General features: G+C 35.8%; 1 long non-coding RNA gene across 2 annotated transcripts; it reads left to right on the top strand.

Moving 5' to 3' along the window:
• Positions 1–663: 663 nt before the first annotated feature.
• LOC308192537 lies at positions 664–17,848 on the top strand. Of its 2 annotated transcripts, XR_013948876.1 has the most exons (4): positions 664–1,274; positions 16,013–16,054; positions 17,348–17,417; positions 17,720–17,848. It is a non-coding gene; the product is annotated as an uncharacterized lncRNA (long non-coding RNA). The 2 variants fall into 2 exon arrangements; XR_013948877.1 differs by lacking the exon at positions 17,348–17,417 and having other exon boundaries at positions 680–1,274.
• Positions 17,849–19,246: the final 1,398 nt, after the last annotated feature.

Below are 19,246 nucleotides of genomic sequence, written 5' to 3' on the forward strand. Positions count from 1 at the left end.
TAGAAAATTCTGTGATCTCGTTTCTACATTGCTAGTGATTTTTTTCATGTTTTTACATTTTAAATGCATGAAAAACTTATTTTGAAATATTTAGTTTAGCTTCTTATCCATGACATTTTAGAGAAGCTACTAGTCTCATAAATTCTTAAGTAATATTTGCTCTTTATTTTACTGTGAAAAGAAGGACTTTAGAAAGAATAGATAAATAGTAAGGATAGACAGTTTTATGAACATCTGCCAATAATCCAGTTTCTAACAAGTAAAGTAACACTTGAGGAAAAATCAGAATGTTCTTCTAAAAACATATATTTAAAATAAATTCATGTATGCCAGAGGATTTCTGGAGAAGATAAAATCTGTCTGGTCCTCAAAAGTTTTGAATTTTAAAATACTTTTTGTTGCACAAAGGAGAAAGAATTTTTAAATATGCAGTCTGTGATCCTACAGCTTCCTGAATGAGCTGTATTCTCCACAGAGACCTAACACATATGTTAGAAAAAGGGTAGCCAGACAACCTTCTCTCCTCTCAACCCCTCAGCTATTAGTCAGTGTGGAGACAGGTTCCTCTAGCACCTTATGCTTGACAGATCCTGCCAAGGTGTTCCTCTACCTATTGCAGCTGAGGACCACCAAACACATGCAACCTCTGCATTCAAATAAAATGTCTGCTCTGTTGCAAAGAGGAAACTGGGTAGCTGGACTCATACCTCCCCTTTTCTAAAATAGCTGAGTATTAAAAACATAACTAGGAGTGAAAGATTGTGTCTGAATTCCTTCACCTATACATGAGAATTTTCTTACTCTCCTATAACTCTTATAACACTCCTTTCTCACCTTCTATCACAATGTCACCACCAGTAACAAAACAGATACACCACAGTTCTAAGCACTTGCAGTTACTAACTTCTTACAAACTTCTGAATACCCTTCTATAAGAAGTACATGGAGTTACCAGCACATACACCTATCCTGTGTATGTGAGTCCCTTATTTGCACATACCTCCTTTCACACTTCCCTTCAAGCCAACTCATTTTTTGTTCCATAGACTTTGTTATTCCCTATTTCTCTTTAATTGAGCTGGTGGTCATCTTCCTCTTAAGTGTGATCAGCTGGGAACACAGTACTCTGCAGTCAGTTGGTATATGCCATTCACATCTATTATTCACACTCATGTTACCCCTGATCAGCAGTTGTCATCCAGACATCTCTGCCAAGGCTGGGCTGTGAGAGCACCCCCAAAATTGCCTCATCTTAAGAGAAAACATGAGAGCAGGTACAGTGATTTTTATTTTCCTCTTTGCTTGAATGGACTGCTCTTGCCACTTTGTTACTACTGCTTTATCAACATTGATGGTTTCAGAGCAAATTTTGTGGTTCAGTGACTTATTTCAAATGGGATATTATAGTTCTTCTGGTTTTCTTTTACAATGTAGCTGTTACTTAAATTTTGGTTGCCACCAAACCATTCCACAAACATTAGAAAAGGGACTTCTGTCCTTTCTCTGAGGTTATGTTTAATTGCTTTTAAATTTATTTTCCAAATGAAAGATAGAGGGTTTCTTATTTTGATAATGGGAAGGAGAAAATGCAATTCTACAAAGGTATTTAAAAAAAAAAAAGTCTATTTGGAAATATTAGTGTTGAATTACTGAATGCTCTTCATTTTTTGTGTCTGTCCACTTTAACTACTAATCAAACTTCTTTTCACTTTTGATAGCTATCATAAGTTACAAAATACTTTCCTCCATCTTCACTGAAGGACGTTTTCTGACTTGTAATATTCCACCATTATTGTAGTGGTGAGGAAAGAAATGGGAATTTTATCCCAAGGGATCCTATAACCCTAGCTTTTACATGCCTTGCTGCCCTTCCAAGGGCTGTTTTCACCACTGTTCTGTCGACAACATGATGAGCCTGGCAATGTTGGGCAGAGATTAGATGAACAGCTTTTCTTGTAAAGATCCCTGGCTCATGTCAGGGGAATGGTTGGAGATGATCAGAGCTAGCATCTTTTTAAAGCCATTAACCTCTGTCTACACTTGGGGACTGACTTCAAGCTAGCTAAACAAACATTTATTTCTTTAAATATACTGTTTGGGGAATGACCTGTTTGAGTGTTTGATCAATGCTATTTCCTTTTTTTTTCTCTTTTTTTTTTTTTCCTAACCTTTAAGTAAAAAATGGAGTGCAATGAACATTTTGAACTATGTATTAAAATAGCAAAGACTTTAAAGGCACCTAATGAGTCAGTGGGAACACCAATATTTAAAAGACTTAAAAGTCACTTCCTTAAAAGAGTGAATAAAAATCCAAAGTTAGAACGTTTATATAATCAATAACAATCTCCATATACCTTGGGCAGTGATGTGTAACTGGATGTAAAAGAGACTAGATGCAGAAATTTTCCCTTTCTTCCCACCTAAAATATTATCCTAGCATAATCAACTCCAAACTATTCTTGAAAATGTATTTTAGCTATGAATGGTCAGAGCACAGCAACAACAAAAATCAGTAAGTAGAACAACCTACACAAAAAAATAAGGTATAGTAAGTGTCTCAAAATATTAGAACTGGTTTCTCAAACATTTGCAAAACAAATATATTTCCACAATACATAATAAAAGCTGACTAGTCTACCATTAGCTCTTTAATGTATGTTTATATTAAATTTAAGATGCTGTTCTCTAACTGCAATTGTGTGAACATAGTTAAAACAGTATTTTAACTATGAACTTCCATAATCTCAGAATTTTGTTTATGACATTAAATATAAAATTCTCACTGGTTGTTACTTCTCAGAATTGCACCAAGTATTTTGAAAAATAAATAAATAAATTCAAATATCTAATAAATTATGCTTTCACAAATGTGTTCTTATGTTTCAAAAAAACAATATATGATGAAATGCTTAATTTGCATAAATATATAGATATTTTTTCCATTGAAAATAAAAAGGGACATGTCCCAGATTGAGAAGAAACTTCTATTGTCTTCCACCATATGCTCTTTCAGTATGGTAACTGTAATAAAAACTTCAGCAGAACAAAGTCATAATACAGTTTGAGTCAAAAGTGAAATCCCCCATGGTTGTTTCCTTCTCATCAGTATTAATAAATTTTACTCTGTATGTTTGACCCAATCTATGTAACAAATTTAGTTAATTTTCTTTGAAAACACTCTCTTTCACTTGAGCGGTAAAACAGGGGTAATGTCTGACATGTAATTGAGTCTGGCAAATGTTCATTTTCACAAAACTTAAGCTGGTGAGCCAACAATTAAGAGATTTCCATCTGCCTACATCCTTCAAAATATTTTCAGATGATTCTGCATGGTACAATTTATAGATGCTGGAAATGTGATCTGTAGTTTTTGAGCACTCAAATATTTTATAAGTCAATTGCCTACTGGAATGGAAAAGAATCTGCTAATGTGTTTTTAACAGACTTCAGAATAAGAATAATCACAAATTCTGTTTAATATAACAAAAAAACTTTGATCCCTGAAATGTGTCCAAAGTTATTTCTTAAACTAAATATGCTCAGATGTCATTTGGCCGCAGCAGTTGGTGCAATAGGGCATCTGTTATTCCTTCTCACCTAAATATTACTTCCTTGCTTTCACAGACTGTGAAATTATTTTGTTTGAAATTATAACATTATTATCAGTGTAAAACCATCTGATGTTTAGCAACACCAGCATCAATTTCATGACCTAAATTGCTCTGTATGTTGTCATTATACCTACATCTCTTGAAAGATGTAGATACAGAAGAGCATTCTTTAATTCAATAAATCTACAGTCTCTTTTTTTTCATAGCAAAACTTAAAAGTAATAAGATTATTTATTTATTTATTTTTAAAACAACCAATATTTAAAACTTTTCCTTCCTGCCAATTCAACATAATCGAAAACCTCTTGGGGACCCAACTATCTGATAGCTCTTTATCACAGTGCTATATCTGAGTTAAAAGATCATATAAAAATCCCAAAGCAGATGTTAGATGCCACAGCGGTCAATGATGAGAATGACTTGGTATCCCAGTTCTGATAGGCGACAGCATAGAGTGGTCTGCTTGAAGCTCCAGCTTCTCACCAGGAAAACTGGGGACCTCTGGAGGGCCTCAAGAGGCTTCCACTGCCAGTAAAAAGATGACATCTTTGTTTATTAAGATTCAGTGAGTACTCCATATCAGAGCTTTCACTGGTGTGTGGCAAAGCAATCCAGCCTGTTTGCAGAGAGAGAAATGAAGACGTGGTAATCAGATGACTTGATGGTGGGATTGAACTGGGTTAGCATGAGTGCCCAGGGAAGAACCAATGTCCCCCTGGAGGAGCCAGACTTCTCTTCCTGATGAAACACCCCAGGCAGCGGGGACCAAGAGCTTTCCCTGGTGCCTCCCCATCTGGCATTGATTGTTGCCTTGAGACCAGGCCCTATACCCACAGGGCAGAGCCCTTTCCATCTAGCAGCCACTTGGCTTGGCTGTTCTCTTACAGCTTTTTTGATCCACATGTAGAAAGAACAGGACAACTTGGCTTCAGTATTAGGTAGGGCATGTCTGACTGGTTGGAGTTGTTAAAATGGTGGCTGGGTAGATGAGATTGAGATTCAAGTGGATGCAGTAAATACAAAGTCAGTACCTTCACAAAAGCTTTTACCTTCTAGGGGGTCTAAGCAGGCTTTAACAAGCATGCCATAATTTTGGTGCTATATAAACATAAGGATAATAAAAGCTGATAATCACAGAGCTTGTATGAAGAAGGCAGCAAAATACCACAGGTACTAATATTCAGACTAGTTTTAAAATCATAAATATTGACATGAGAAAGGTACAAATAAAATGTTAACTGAATTTGCAAATGGATTCTGATTGCTGCATAGATTCAGATGTTTTTATGGAGCCATAAATTAACATAGCCTATTTAAGCTTGTGGAAAAGTCATTGTCTTTCCCTGTTAAGATGTAAAGGTAGGATAACCATGAGAGGGACCAAGAGCACTGTCTCCAGCAGAAGAAACTAGATTGCCATCCAGGTAGCCTGTTGTGCGCTCTTGTGTACAAACTGGACCATTATTATCAGTTTTGATCAGGAAAAATGGCTAAAGATCCAATTGTGTTAATACTTCATTTTGTGGGTCTTTTAAAATGTAAGCACCTCAATTCAAGCCAAGAAGTGCGTTGTGGTCCCAATGTGGTCCAATGGCTTAAAGAAGGTGTTAGATGTCCAAGGCCTAAATGGTGATCATGGTTTTTTGATACACTTAGTTGGAGACAACTCCAGGCCTCTGCCAAAGGTTGAGAAGGCCTTTTTTCTACTCCTTTATAATTTCTTTCCCCTCTCTTCTCTGGGACTGAGAAATGTTATGGTTTCCAGGCAGCAGCCTGCTCAAGGTTATAGTGCACTTGTCACACACATAAATGCAAACTTCTGGTCAGAACCCCAGTTTCAGCCCTGAGCATTTCCCTGCACATTATTAAAATCAGAAACCACTAGTGAGAAACTCTCTTGATTTCCTAGGATTAGCACAGGGAGGGAAGTCTTTCCCCTGTGTTTAAGGTACACCTCTGCGTGTGTATCCTTGTCGACTAAAGGCAATCCAGCAGTGGCTCAAGACAAGGTAGTACACATTTCACTACCTTACCTTGTCATGAAATTGCCATTTTGGGCTCAGCTACCAGAGGTGTTCCCTTGGGTCCTTACAGGCTGCTTCACTGAGACTATATCTCCTGCTCTGCTAAGCACATTTACACAGCATTTTTATTCTCAGTCTTGTAAGTACTCACCTACCACTTCACAAATCATCAAATGTCTACTCAGGTACTGCAAAAAAAAATTATCATAATTAAAGTCAGAACAACTGTTCTTAACATGTATCAAGCTTGAAGTGTGCTGCTTCTGTCTAAAACCTGAAAAAGCCTTGTATGTCTGGAAACTTGTCATTCTTACATTACATCAGTTGCTAGAATAAACCATATTTCTTCCTATGAACTTTGCTCCACAAAAGTGTCTTATTTTTGAGTTTAAACTCTTAGGCCTCTTCAGAGTAGAGATTTAGTAGGTATCTGAAACTACCAAGTGTTTGCCAGCCTCTTACTGTACAAGATCTAGTCAAAATTAACGCTTTACTACTGTATAATAGGCCTGGTTGCTTGAAACCAGATGCCCTTATCATAGAATCATATAATGGCTTGGGTTGGAAGGGAACTCATAGATTCCAACCCACCTGCCATAGGCAGGGATGCCACCCTGCCTGATCAGGTTGCTCAGGGCCTCATCTAACCTGGTCTTGAACACCTCCAGGGATGGGACACCCACAACTTCTCTGGGCAACCTGTTCCAGTGCCTCACGACCCTCTGAGTGAAGAATTTCCTCATAACATCTAATCTAAATCTCCCCTCTTTTGGTTTAAAACCATTCTCCCTTGTCCTGTCATTATCCAATTGAGCAAAGAGCTGCTCCCCATCTTTTTTATAAGTCCCCTTCAAGTACTGAAAGGTTGCAATGAGTTCATCCCCAGCTCTCTCAGCCTTTCTATGTAGGAGAGGTGCTTCAGTCCCTTGATAATCCTTGTGGCTCCCCTCTGGACCCGCTCTGACAGATCAACATCCTTCTTGCCTTGTGAGCAATATCCTCTGTGGCTTACATTTAGTTTATACAATGGAGCAGCTGGTGTTACTTCAATGCAAATACATTCCCTTGAAACTGTTCTTTAAACTGTATTAAGGATTTTGTTGTTGTTGTTTTTTTAAGATATTTACCTGTGTAGGACTCATATGAAATGTGAACTTAGAACTGCAAAGTCAAATGCATACAAAATGAGGATATGCTTGAGGCATCCAACAGTACTGTCAACCTGACCATGTTTTCTTCTCCTGTCTGAAATCTGTGCTTTGGTAAATGTTGTTTCTAGTAAAATTTCTATTTTCTACTATACAAGACATTTAATATTGTTAAATCTTACTTGCATCCACAATGTTTGTGTTTTTTTTTTTCTCTTCCTGTCAATCTGCATACTAATTTTATTTAGTTTATCATAAATTCATTGTATAGAAGTACCAGTCAAACAATGAAAAACAATTGGCTATATGAATATTTATTTTTCTTGTTTAATAAGTTTATTCCAATCTGCTTCATGGATCCTTTGTGTTTGTTTCCTGTGACCATTCATCTGACTCAATTTTATAGGTACAAATGTTTATGTAAAGAGAATTTTGAACTCGCTTGAATGAGCACACATTGACAATGCAACCTGAATTTGAAAGCATGAGTGTCAGGAGAACTTGATCACTCATCCAAACAGGGAACAGAAACAAAATCCCAGGTCTAGTGAGGACAACAGACACAGAGAGGAGATGACACAGCAAGCACAAGGAAATGAGAAATTAATGGAAGTCTAGGACTGAATGTAACTAATTTCATCTATAAGGGGGAGTTAGGAAAAAAAATATATATATATATACTCAATACATAAAAATCTTATCTATAAAAAAAATCTGTCAGGCTAGTCTCCAGCTAAAAATTAGAATTTCAGGCTAGTAAATGAGCAGTATCCACTTTTGTGGTAGGTGAAGTTCAATGCTGACTTTTCAATTGCAGAAGATTTCAGCTATTGCTATTTCACATTCTGGCTAGAGGTGGAGTACAGATGCAGTGGGAGCACAGGCTGCTGCCATCCCTTCCAGGAGGAATTCAGGGTAAGCTCCCGGTAGGGGACAGCTGCGAAGAGGGTCAGAGCAGAGAACAGTTGGTTCATCTTTTAAATATCTAGATCAGTAATACATGAGGACATTGATAAATATTTGGGAGTAGTCAGATAAAAAACAGAAAAAAATCTTAGGGGGCTGCTTTTTCCTCATATACTGAGGCAGCATCTCTTTATGGGAATATGGCTGGGAGATGTTGAGTGAAACCAGAGGAGCTGGTCCCCTGGTAGGTCTTAAATGAATTCCCTGCCATAACTTTATCTAGACAGACATATCTGAGAAGTTCTGATAAGAAGGTGGTAAATAAAGAAGTCATAGAATAAATAATATTTAATGTGTGCGATTATCAGAACTGAACAGACTGTTATAAAGAGCCCTTATGTTCCAAAAATTCCAAAGTAAGCTGTATTAATTGGTGATATAGGAAGTTGTGATTCATGAAAATCAAATGAATTATTCAAAACCAAAAATAGGTTATATATATATATATATAAAGTATAATCATTTTCGTTCTCTCATCTGAGAATTTTGTTACTAAACTTCTGAATTTCAACGAGATCATTGCTGAAAGTTTTCTGTTTATACACAAAAAAAACATACATCCAGTGGCAAAGATTATGTTTTTATGGAGAAGAATTATGTTTCAGTGACTGCTTATTTTCAGAGTTATTAAGTATTGATCTTTCCAGGACTTGGCTGTTAATAACCTAACCTAGGTTTCTCTTTATGTAATATTCTAATATAAAAAGCCAAGAGAAAAGTGTCAGTCTTCTCTTCTATGAAGACAGGCTGAGGGAGGTGGGGCTGTTCAGCCTGGAGAAGAGAAGGCTCTAGGGAGACCTTATAGGGGCCTTCCAGTTTCTAAAGGTGACCTACAGGAAGGCTGGGGAGGGCCTCTTTGTCAGTGAGTGTAGTGATAGGACAAGAAGTAATGTTTCTAAACTAAGAAAAGGTAGATTTAGATTAGATGTTAGCAAGAAATTCTCTACTATGAGAGTGGTGAGGCACTGGAACAGGTTGCCCAGAGAAGTTGTGGATGGCCTATCCCTGGAAGTGTACAAGGCCAGGTTGGGTGGGGCTTTGAGCAGTCTGGTCTGGTGGGAGGTGTCCCTGCACATGGCAGGAGGGTTGGACTTAAATATTATTTAAGTCCCTTCCAACCCAAACAATTCTATTATTCTATGATTTTCTTATTCCGCTTCTCTTAAGGTTAAAACCTTATTCTTCATTATCTTCATTAGGAAGATCTTCATTATCTTCATTAGGAAGATAATTGCATTGAATAATGTATAAAATACCCTGCCATTGTGATATGCAATGGATCCACTAAAATAATTATCCTGAGAGAAAAAACAGAGTGTATGGTTGAACAAAGAGAGAAGGGAAACTCAAATATCTCACAAAGAGCTATTAATTCAAGCTGGTAAGTCTTTAATTCAGACTTTAATACACTCATACAGTGATAAGCCTGAATGGCAGAAGGGAGTAGCCTGGGACTTCTTAAGCCATTTAAATCATATTTGAAGTAATTTGTTTCAGAGATATGGAAAGTTTCTGTCAATTACCATTTGGGTCATGAGAATTAAAAAAAAAAAAAAAAAGAGAGAGAAGAAAAAAAAAAAGTATGAATGAAAAGGGTGGAGAGAAAAGAACAATTTCCCATTCAGAAGAATAAAATTTTATTACTGCAAGGTCCATTTCTGAGTCATAATTAAAACCTTCCAAGCATATAATATGTGTGAAAACACTAAACTACTAAGTGCAGACATCATGGTGTATTTTTCACATTATTAGATTAAGACAATTTTCATAGAAAATATAATGTTCATTAAATTACTTAGTGTCATTTTTACCTAAAAATAATAGTAGTGTATTACTGAGACCAATGTTAAATAGCTCATAAACATTAAGCAACATTCTCCCTGTCTTAATATTAGGTATTCCTCTTTCCTTTTATACCACTTCTTATGAAATTGCCATTATTTTCAGCGAAGAATATATGAAATAACAGAAAACCACATATTCTGTTTCAATGTCTTTTGTAGCTGCAGAGGAAGAAGTGACAGAGGAAGTATTAAATGTATATGGACTTTTTCACCTCTGTGACCATAATCTGTATCATAAATGACTGTGATAAAACTGTGATATTATTTGAGAGGTTTTGATTGTTTGTAATATGTATGCAAAGCAATGATAATAATAGATTTCATGAACAATTTATGCAGTTAATAGCACTAGTAGAAAAAGAAACTTATAGTTTGAATGGTCCATTTTTTTTAAAAGTAAAAAAAAAAAAAAATTATATGTATCATAGCATTACAGTCATTGAGAATTTCAGGGCATTTCTATTCAACCCTGGCCAGACACTAGAGTCCTGCAGCCTCCATGTTCTGATGTTACTGACCAGGACAGAATACTTCATTACGTTTCCCTTCTTCACTGAAGATTTCTGGTTTTGTTGTTGGTGGTGGTGGTTTTATGTTTGTTTTGTTTTTGTTTGTTTGTTTGTTTTGTTTCTTTTTGGCTTTTTAAGAAATTTACTGGTGAAAATAGGGCAACATTTCTGGTCCAGCCAGGCTTAAACATCACAGTAGTCATAATTATTAATCAGTACCGCTTGCAGATATTTATTCACAGAGTCATTCCATTTTCTTTACTTGTGTGTTTTACATCTGCTGGAGAAAATGTTACGCATTTGTAGTCCAGCAATAGATTGTAAGGCGTGTGTATATTTGCTTTTAACTTTAGCAAATATTATAATTTAATTTCACTGTAATTCTGATGACTTAGGTGGAGGTTCGCCTGGCTGAAATAAGATGTTTTTAATCTAGTCTTATCTTGTTCACAGAGTGCTGCTGGGAAGGTAGCATACCATGCTCTTTTCATATAAACAGCCATGTTCTTTGTACTTCTGCTTAGAAATTAAATTTATAAACACAAATGCTTTTTGTTTTCTTAGATGGAAACAGGTCTAACATGGGACAGTAACATATCAGCATTGCAAATAAATATGGCAATACTTAACTTCAGTGGTTTCTCCTTGGAAAAGAATACAGCCACAAGATGTTTCTAGTGCATGGGAATTAAAGCCTATGAATCATGTGCACTCCAGTACCCAGTATACAGATCTTCAGAGATTACTCACTTTGGCACTAAATATGCTTGCTCTACTGGATGCATGTGATCTTCCACTGTCCCTTGGAGAATTCCCTGATTCAGCCCTTTCCAGCAGGCAGCTGGCCACTTCCTTTTCCCAGAACCCTGGGGAAGTTTAGAATAGGTCCTCATTTGGCAGGAGAATGAACAGGAAAAATGAAGTTAGAAGCAGTGCTCTACTGGGAATACTCAGTTTACTGAAAAGAGTGGTGAGTGACTGATAGCTGCCTTGTGGCCCACTCTGTGAAGGTTGCGTTGCTTTATTTGAAAGCTCTACTTGGGAACTGGGCTTGGCAGAGTTCCTCATTGATTGCTGGTATCGAAGTCTGAACACTCCTGGAAGGTATTGCTGATGAGGCCAAACTGGCATAGCTGAGATAAAGAAGGGATTAAAAAAAGAGCCACTGAAATTCAGGTTTATATGACATTTTCCCAAAGTCTTTTTTTTTGGAGATTAAACAGTCAATAACAACAACACAGGATGTCCCTGAGAGAAGTGAGGAAAGCTTCAATCAGTAGATCCTGTGGGATCAAATAATTAGATGCATTTCAACCTCAGTCCAGGGATATCCAATTTATGAGAGATTAAGGGTGAAGATATGCAGCAGCTGAAAATGTCAGAAAGCAAATTTTTATTCCGTAGTAAAAATAGTTCTTCCAACTGGAAAAACAAAAGCAGTAGTTAAGCCAGGAAGCTGAAAGTGCCTGATGAAAGTAAAGGAGGTGCAGGTAACTCAGTGTCTCAGAGGCATTAGGTTGATTTTGGAGACCAGAGAAGGCAATGCTGAATGGCACTCATGAGCTAAAACTTCAGCCATAAGCTGACCAGACTTGGAAGAAAGTTTGTGTCTTGCACTCATGTGTGAGATGTTATTAGGATTTTACATACTTAAAGAGAAAGCTGATATTTTGTCCACGTTAATAGGAAAAACAAACAACAACAAAGGAGAGATATATAATATATATGTGTATATATATATTTATATATATATATATTGTGTAAAATAATAATAGCAGTGGAAGGAGTTCTTTCAAAATAATGTAATCTTGTCTTTTGACTCTTTGGTTACTCATAAAGAGGGAGAACTGACATCATGGCCTGGAAGACCAGCCCTGTCACTGACTGTATGCAAATTTTTACCAGATCCTAGGACAGTAATTGATCAACGAAGAATTCAGAATAGAAGGATGGAAGGTCTTTTGTGGGAGAAAAATCTTTAGAATATCAGCTGCATCTTGAGTCATTTACATCCCTTAAAAATATAACTTTCAGTGGCTGCTGCTACTCAAGGAACTATACTGTGTAAAGCACATCTGATTTTCAGTCCACCATTCACTACTGTGTTTATAATACAGTGGCATAATGAGCTATATGTGCAAGAAGGAAAAGTGTGTGTATGGGGAGGGAAGAATGTTGGTGTTCATTTCTCCACAAAGAAAAATTGATATACAAGCTAAAAGACAAACTGATTTGAATTCCTTAGTAAATCTAGTACTGGATGCTCAAAATAAGGCTTTACAGTAACACAATTACATTACATCCCTTTTTATCTCACACTCTTTCATACCATTTTCTTGAGAGCATATTTTTTAAACTGTCTTAAAATTAATTCAAAAGAGTCTGTCTCCAAATGAGTAAAATGACAGTACTTTGCCTAGAGGGGAAAAATCATGAAAATGATCTACGTCAGTGAAGTTTAATCAAAATTAATATATTGAAACAAATGTTATGTGACATCTGATATTTCTAAAATAATTGATTTTCATTTGTTAAATGTAACAACTTCAGAGTTATGATTCACTGCACTTTCCTTTATTAGTTTCAAGGACCATGGCTTACCCTTAATGGATGTTATAGGCTACCTCCAGATTTTAAATATGTGATGTGGAAGAGAAAAGCCTCCAAAAAATGTTATATTTGATGGAAGAGATATGAAAACTTAGTCAAACTATTCATTGGCTGTTTACTTTGAGTAACTTTTGGTATAATATGTGTCTGAAATTATATACTCAAATTCTGAGGTATAAAATTTAATAATTTGTTACTGAAAATTTTCAGTGAGGTGACTTTAAAGAAAATAACCTAAGGGTTAATAAGAATTAAATAGCTTTTCCTGAACTTGAGACTTATCTATCTCTACTTTATGATTTGTTAAAAGATGTTCAGAGTATGAGCAACCTCTCCTGATGATTAATCACAAAGTCCTTAGCATCAGAGGAGGGAAGTCAGGGCACAGAGGGGACATAAGGCACATCATTCAAACTGAGTTGTATGGAGGCATGCCTTGAGAGACTTCCTAGATGTCAGCCCTTACCTTCCTGTTTTGGAAGAAGAAGAAAAAAAAAAGTAGATGTGCACATTCTCCTGTTCTTCCTCATCTGAACCATGTTTTCCAAAGCAAAAGCTGTGTGTGTGCACAACCCAAGCAGGAGTCTGGGTTAGGCCGGGCAATGAGCAGATGCAGTTCCCCAAGCCCATGCCAAAACATTTGGTAGAGGAGTGGGGCAAGACCATGTTCCTGGTCCCCAGATCTGCGCCCACATAGCAGGAGAGCTTCTCCCCCACGACCAGACAGGGTGACTGTAAGGATGTGGTGCTCAGAGCACATTTTTAAAACCTATTGGGTTTAAATAAATTGGGGATAAATCTTATTCTGTTCTGAAGTGGGCATCAGATTTCTGCAAGTAAATGCTTAACATCTTACACTTTCTCACTGTTTTTCTAATTAATAATAATTTTCACTGTGTTAAAAATCCTGACATTTCATTTTGGAAATCAGAGACCCACCACCATATCCTTACCTCTTCTTGTGACAGTTCATCAGTACAAATCAACTGGAAATGAAATTTAACTGTTACTTGTAAATATTGTAAGGTACCAAAGCAATTATTTTTGTGTATAATCTGTCATCTAGCCTGTACATATCCACTTGTTATTAATGATGGTTAAAATATACATATATATATATATATACACATAATTATACATATTCTTCGATAAGATTTGATCCTTTCCATTCTTTAGTTTTTATAGTCTCAGACCCCAGTTCTGAAAACACACCAACTGCAGAAAATTATTTTTGAGGTCTCACCTTTTCTCTTTCTTCTCTTTTCCACCACCCAGAGCTTGTGCTCCAGCATTCATGCTTCTCCAGTCTTGTAGTAAGGTAGATCAAGAAGCTCAAGTGAAAGAAAATGGTGCCTTTTTTGCAGGGTTAGCATTCTTCCAGCATAGCCTCATGAATTACCTTGTCAGCATCAGTACAAGAGAAGACAGTTGGAGGTTTGCAGTGTGATGATGTTATTACACTCTTTTGGTAGGTCAGCTTAAATTCTTATGGACCCCTTCATCCAGTTTTACAACAGGATATCCCTAAAAGGAATCACAGATCTCCAGTCTGAAGTCACTCAGACCAGTCAAGTGGAAATTTGCCATTGACTTGGAAGAACCACGGCTCAAACAAAGGTAACAGGATTTGCAGTACATTTTCTGTTGTTGTTTTTAACACATGATAGATTTAAACAAATTTCCCTTCATTCACCCTGCCTTCCTAGTATTTTCCCATCAGAAACAAACAATACATTTAAAAATGTATATTGATACTATAGTTATTCTTGTCAATACACTCAAGTAGAAGGGATCTCTAGAGTGACCCCTGTTATTTTAAACAACTATTTCATTTTATTTTTTTTCTCAACACTGATCAAGTCTTCTCCAAAACCAGCCAGGCTGCCCTCTCTCCTAACCTTCTCTGTTTTTTGTTTTTTTTTTTTTTTTTTTTTTCAAAAACTCATTGCTATCATGTTTAGGAACCTTCTTTAAGATCTCATTTTGCATGTGCTGGGACCAGGTGGTACATTTAATGACTAATTTCTTTTAAAGAAGAATATCTTTCTATAATATAAGGCTTGATACAATAGGATTGCTAATTATCTGGCAACTGAAAAATGACTATTTTTATTGGAAGGCAATGTAACCATTCAGTCTTTTTATTCCTCAGTTTAGTTTATTTTGGATTAATCAAATTAGCCTAAAGTATGGTGAAGACATAAGGCCTAGGAATAAACCAATATTGAAATCCACAGTTCCAGATGCAAAGAAACGCTAAGGTGTATTCTGACTATAACCTGTGTATGGAGACGACTTTCCCCGTTCTACTGGGTTCTTCAGAAAGTTTAGAAATACAGAATTCCTATTTCTATCACACAAATAATAGCATGATTAAAGATTTTGCACGGTACTATTTTCTGTATGACACTATTATCATAGAATCATGGAATCATTAAGGCTGGAAAAGACCTTCAAGATCATCTGGTTATGCAAAATTGTTAAAACACTGTTTTAGCCCTCCCCAACACTGAAAAAGGATGTTCAAGAAGGCAAGGATGTTCAAGATGTCAAGAAGACATCTTAAAAGATGTCTTGTAAAGAGATTCTTATGCTCCTTTTAAAGTGATAAAGTGAGGAAAGACAAGAATTTCCTGTTTCAGCATCTTCATATTGCTAAGATAATTTCTGTTACATGAGCAACCTGAATATTCATAAAAATCTGTTTATAGAGAAATCACTATAGCAAGCTACACACATTGCTCATACTCATAAAACAGCTGTTTATTTTAAGGCCAGGCTTCCTACACTCAAGGAAATCTCCAGATATTTCAAAGACTTTTCATCCAGCCTTCCTTGTCTGCTTTCAGTCTTTGATTCCTGGGGCATTAGTTTTGACAGCAGATTTCCTCTCTTTACAGGTCTCCTCCATCTTCACAATGGATGTCAAGACAGATTGTCAGGGGAAGTTAAATTTAAAGGCTTTCAGATTGCTTTTCTATCTGCCAGTATTTCAGTATTTAGTTGTTTTCTTTTTCTTCTATTATAGTTTATTTGATATTTTCCTTATATTAAAAAAAAAAAGAGGAAAAAAAAAAAAGCTATGATATTTCTATTGCTCTTATATTTTACTAATGAGTTCAGGCTGGCTGGGTAGAATTGTCCTTCAAGGGAGTTTTACTGGACAGGTAAGCAGCATGAGGATTATGTGCATTCAGCTACAGTATTAAGCTGCTACATGTAGAAGATCTTATTCCTGTAGTAGTTTTTATTTTTTAAATATTTCTCATTTAACATTTTTTCTTGTGTTTGAAAATTCAGGGAGGAGTAGTCATGGCCAATAAACCAGAAGGAAAAAATAAGGTCAGTGTGAAAAGAACTGAAAATGTGCCTAGTTCTAGTATTGTAAAAGTGATCTGTTTAATTTCTGTACTAGAACTTAGCTCTTAAGCATGAATTTCTGCCAAAATGTGGGGACATCGCATGCCTCAGTAAACGACTTTAAACCACTCTGGAATGTTGCTAATTTTGTTATAACCAGGAGATTTCCGAGAAAAGCATATTGGTGCACATAAAGAACATAATCATTATCAGAACTACAAGTTTAGTTAAGTGATGTTCCTTGTTAAAAAGCAAAGTAAGCAATGTAACGTTTTAATGGTAAAATGTCTTTATACAATTAAAAATTCACCCTTATTTAGTGTATTATTGGTCACAGTAAAGGCAGTACAGGAGAAAGGTTTCACAAAGTTCTAAAGAATTTGTCCAGCTCATGTTTTTTTCTCTATCTACTTTATAGTCCGTACTTGCACATCCAAATCATTCTTTGTCCCAATAAATCTTTGTTTATTCCATTGGATTGAGAACTTTTGCCCAAACCACAGAGCACATATTAAAATTCACCTAGAAAACAGAGAATTTGTAATGTTTAAAACTTTCCTTTTTATTTTACTGTAGCACATTTTACACCAGAAAACACTTAATCAAATAAAATTTTACAGAATGACATGTAACAGTAAACAATATTAGCTCATCCACAGAGATGGAAAAGACAGCTGGTGCAGCCAGGAGAACTAGCTGTGTAACATGCCATGCTCTAGAAATGGTTCAGATGAATAGGAGAAAGTTCTGAATGAACACGGGTAACTTCACTCTTTGAAAATGGGCAAGAAAACTTTACACAAAGAGAGATTGCAAGTGTCTGGTGGAAGAGCCTGAATTATAGGTTGCAGTTCTACATGTTATGATGCAGAAGCTATTTGGAATTACTCTTCTTTATATGTATATTTATCTGTCTTAGACTCTGACTTCAGAAAGCAATTAAGCACACAGATATGCCCACGCCTGACAGGTCTTTTAAGCCTTAAAGGCACTGGGACAAACGTATTTGATTTATCTGTAGTGTGTCTTGTGCGATTTAATATTTCTCTTGCATCTCTGGCAGACCATGGACGTGTTTGCTGAGCTAGGAATTTAAGTAGGAATATAGCACAGGAGTAGTCAGGGAAGAGATTTTATATGAGCAATTTTCAATGGCAGTAAAGTGTTTTTACTTTGAAGCCCTTAAAGAATGGGAAAATTATTCCTGGGATTATTGGAGGAAGGAAATGTGATAGACAAAGGAAGAGAAGAAAAAAATATACGTATATATTTCAGTTTGGTTTTCCAGATTTGTTTGGTTTGGATCCCATGCTAGGCACAAGAAATACTATAATCACTTCTCAAGGTAAGAATAGCTCTGTAAAATGTTTTCTTTCCCAACCTCCACTCTTTGCTATTATTCAAGGATCCCAAAGCTCATTTGGCATCTTCAGAGATAAAGAATGTCATTTTGAAAGACACTAAGATTTCTCTCAGTTTAGTCAAACACTGCATTACCATTTCTGCACAAATATTATAGACTTATTTCTGAAGTATTAACATCATGTCAATAAGGTTCATATGCATTGTTTCTGCTGAAAAATCAACGTTCTTTTTCCAGACTAAAAAAGTAATGTTCCTTTTTTTTTTTTTTTTTTTTTTTCTCAGGGTGAACAAAGAAAATTAAGTGATGAGTTGAGCTCCCTCTGGATCCATCACATTCTCACAAGCATTTCTCTGAATGTACTTAAACAAATTGAGAAAGTACAATGACAATTAAAATATGCTGGATGCCTATTTTTACTGCTGTTTTACAGGAAGTAGAAAATAATGTGATACGACTGAATTTATTTATTTAAAATCCACTGAGAAATACTTTGAACTGTGAAAATGAAATGGGAATTGCAGCAAGCAAAATTAGAAAGAATCAGATCTTATAATCACAAGTATAATTACTACAGGGCATTTTATGACAGATTTCATTTTGTGACTTGGACAAAACAAACGGTTCAATAATTTTTGAACTTGATGGATGCCCAAGGCAATGTGATGATATGTATCTAAGCATTTGATATCTAACATCTATCTAAACATTTACAAAAGTTTTCAAAGGCTTACATACCTTTAAAACATACCCCATACACATAAATCACTTATGCATGTTTAAAAAAAAAAAAATCATCAGGCTTAGGTGCGGAACTTAATTCCAAGAAGCTAACCTGGAATAATTGTTTAGAACTCTGGTGTGGATTTGTATAGAGTGAGTAATTGCCCTGTTTTAGATTAAACAGTTTTAAAGATGAAATTACAATGTCTGCACATGGAAGATATGCGCAAACATCTTAAAGAAATGCTGTTGAACTGAAGTAATTTAGTAGTGAGAATCAAAAACATTCTGGGAACTAGTAGGAAGTTGGTCTCTGTCCTTAGATGGATTTTGTTAGTTAATTGGATACTTCAAATTATGGTCTATCTAATTTCAAAATACAGAATGATGAAGAAAATACATGAAGAAAATGTCTTCCTCAGAGCAGCCACAACTAATTTTGTTCACTGAGCTTAAATCCTAAGTCTTAATTGACATGTCTGTTGCATGCCTATTTGCAGGTGGTGGTGTTATTGCTAAACTTATACCCATCTGTCTTATTAAGCCCATTTCTTTTTCCATAATGATTGTTTGTAGCACTAGTTTTCCAGGTCACATTCAGCATGTAATTTCAGGTTATGGTAATTCAAGAGGCAAAAGACTTACTTATTTTCCCAGAAGAAGATAAATTGTGAGGAAAAATATCCTAAAATATTACGTTAATACAAGTGGCCCCAAATCTGACCCAGACAATTCTGATACTTGTTAGATCCACATTCTGCCCACTGTTCGCTGATTCCCCCAGGAACTACACAGTCTGCGGTTTGTGTAGGATCAAGGTCTGGCTCAAACTTTTCTTTATTTTTCACAAATGGTTCTATTGTTTTCAGCAAGAGAGTGGCCTCGTTGCAAGTTAGATGTATATAATGAATGAATATATCTGGTGAATATATCTGGGGATCCTGATCTGGAAAAAAAAAAAAAAAAAAAAAGATAAATCCTTTCCCAGAGCCATGAATTTACTTCTGATTGTGGGAAACAAAAATAAAAAATTGTTGTACCACATTTCCACAATTCCTGAAAAATGACAGGACATTTTGCTGACTGTG

The sequence above is a fragment of the Anser brachyrhynchus genome, assembly GCF_964034855.1.
Source record: "Anser brachyrhynchus genome assembly, chromosome: 3".
NCBI classification, from domain to species: Eukaryota; Metazoa; Chordata; class Aves; order Anseriformes; family Anatidae; genus Anser; species Anser brachyrhynchus.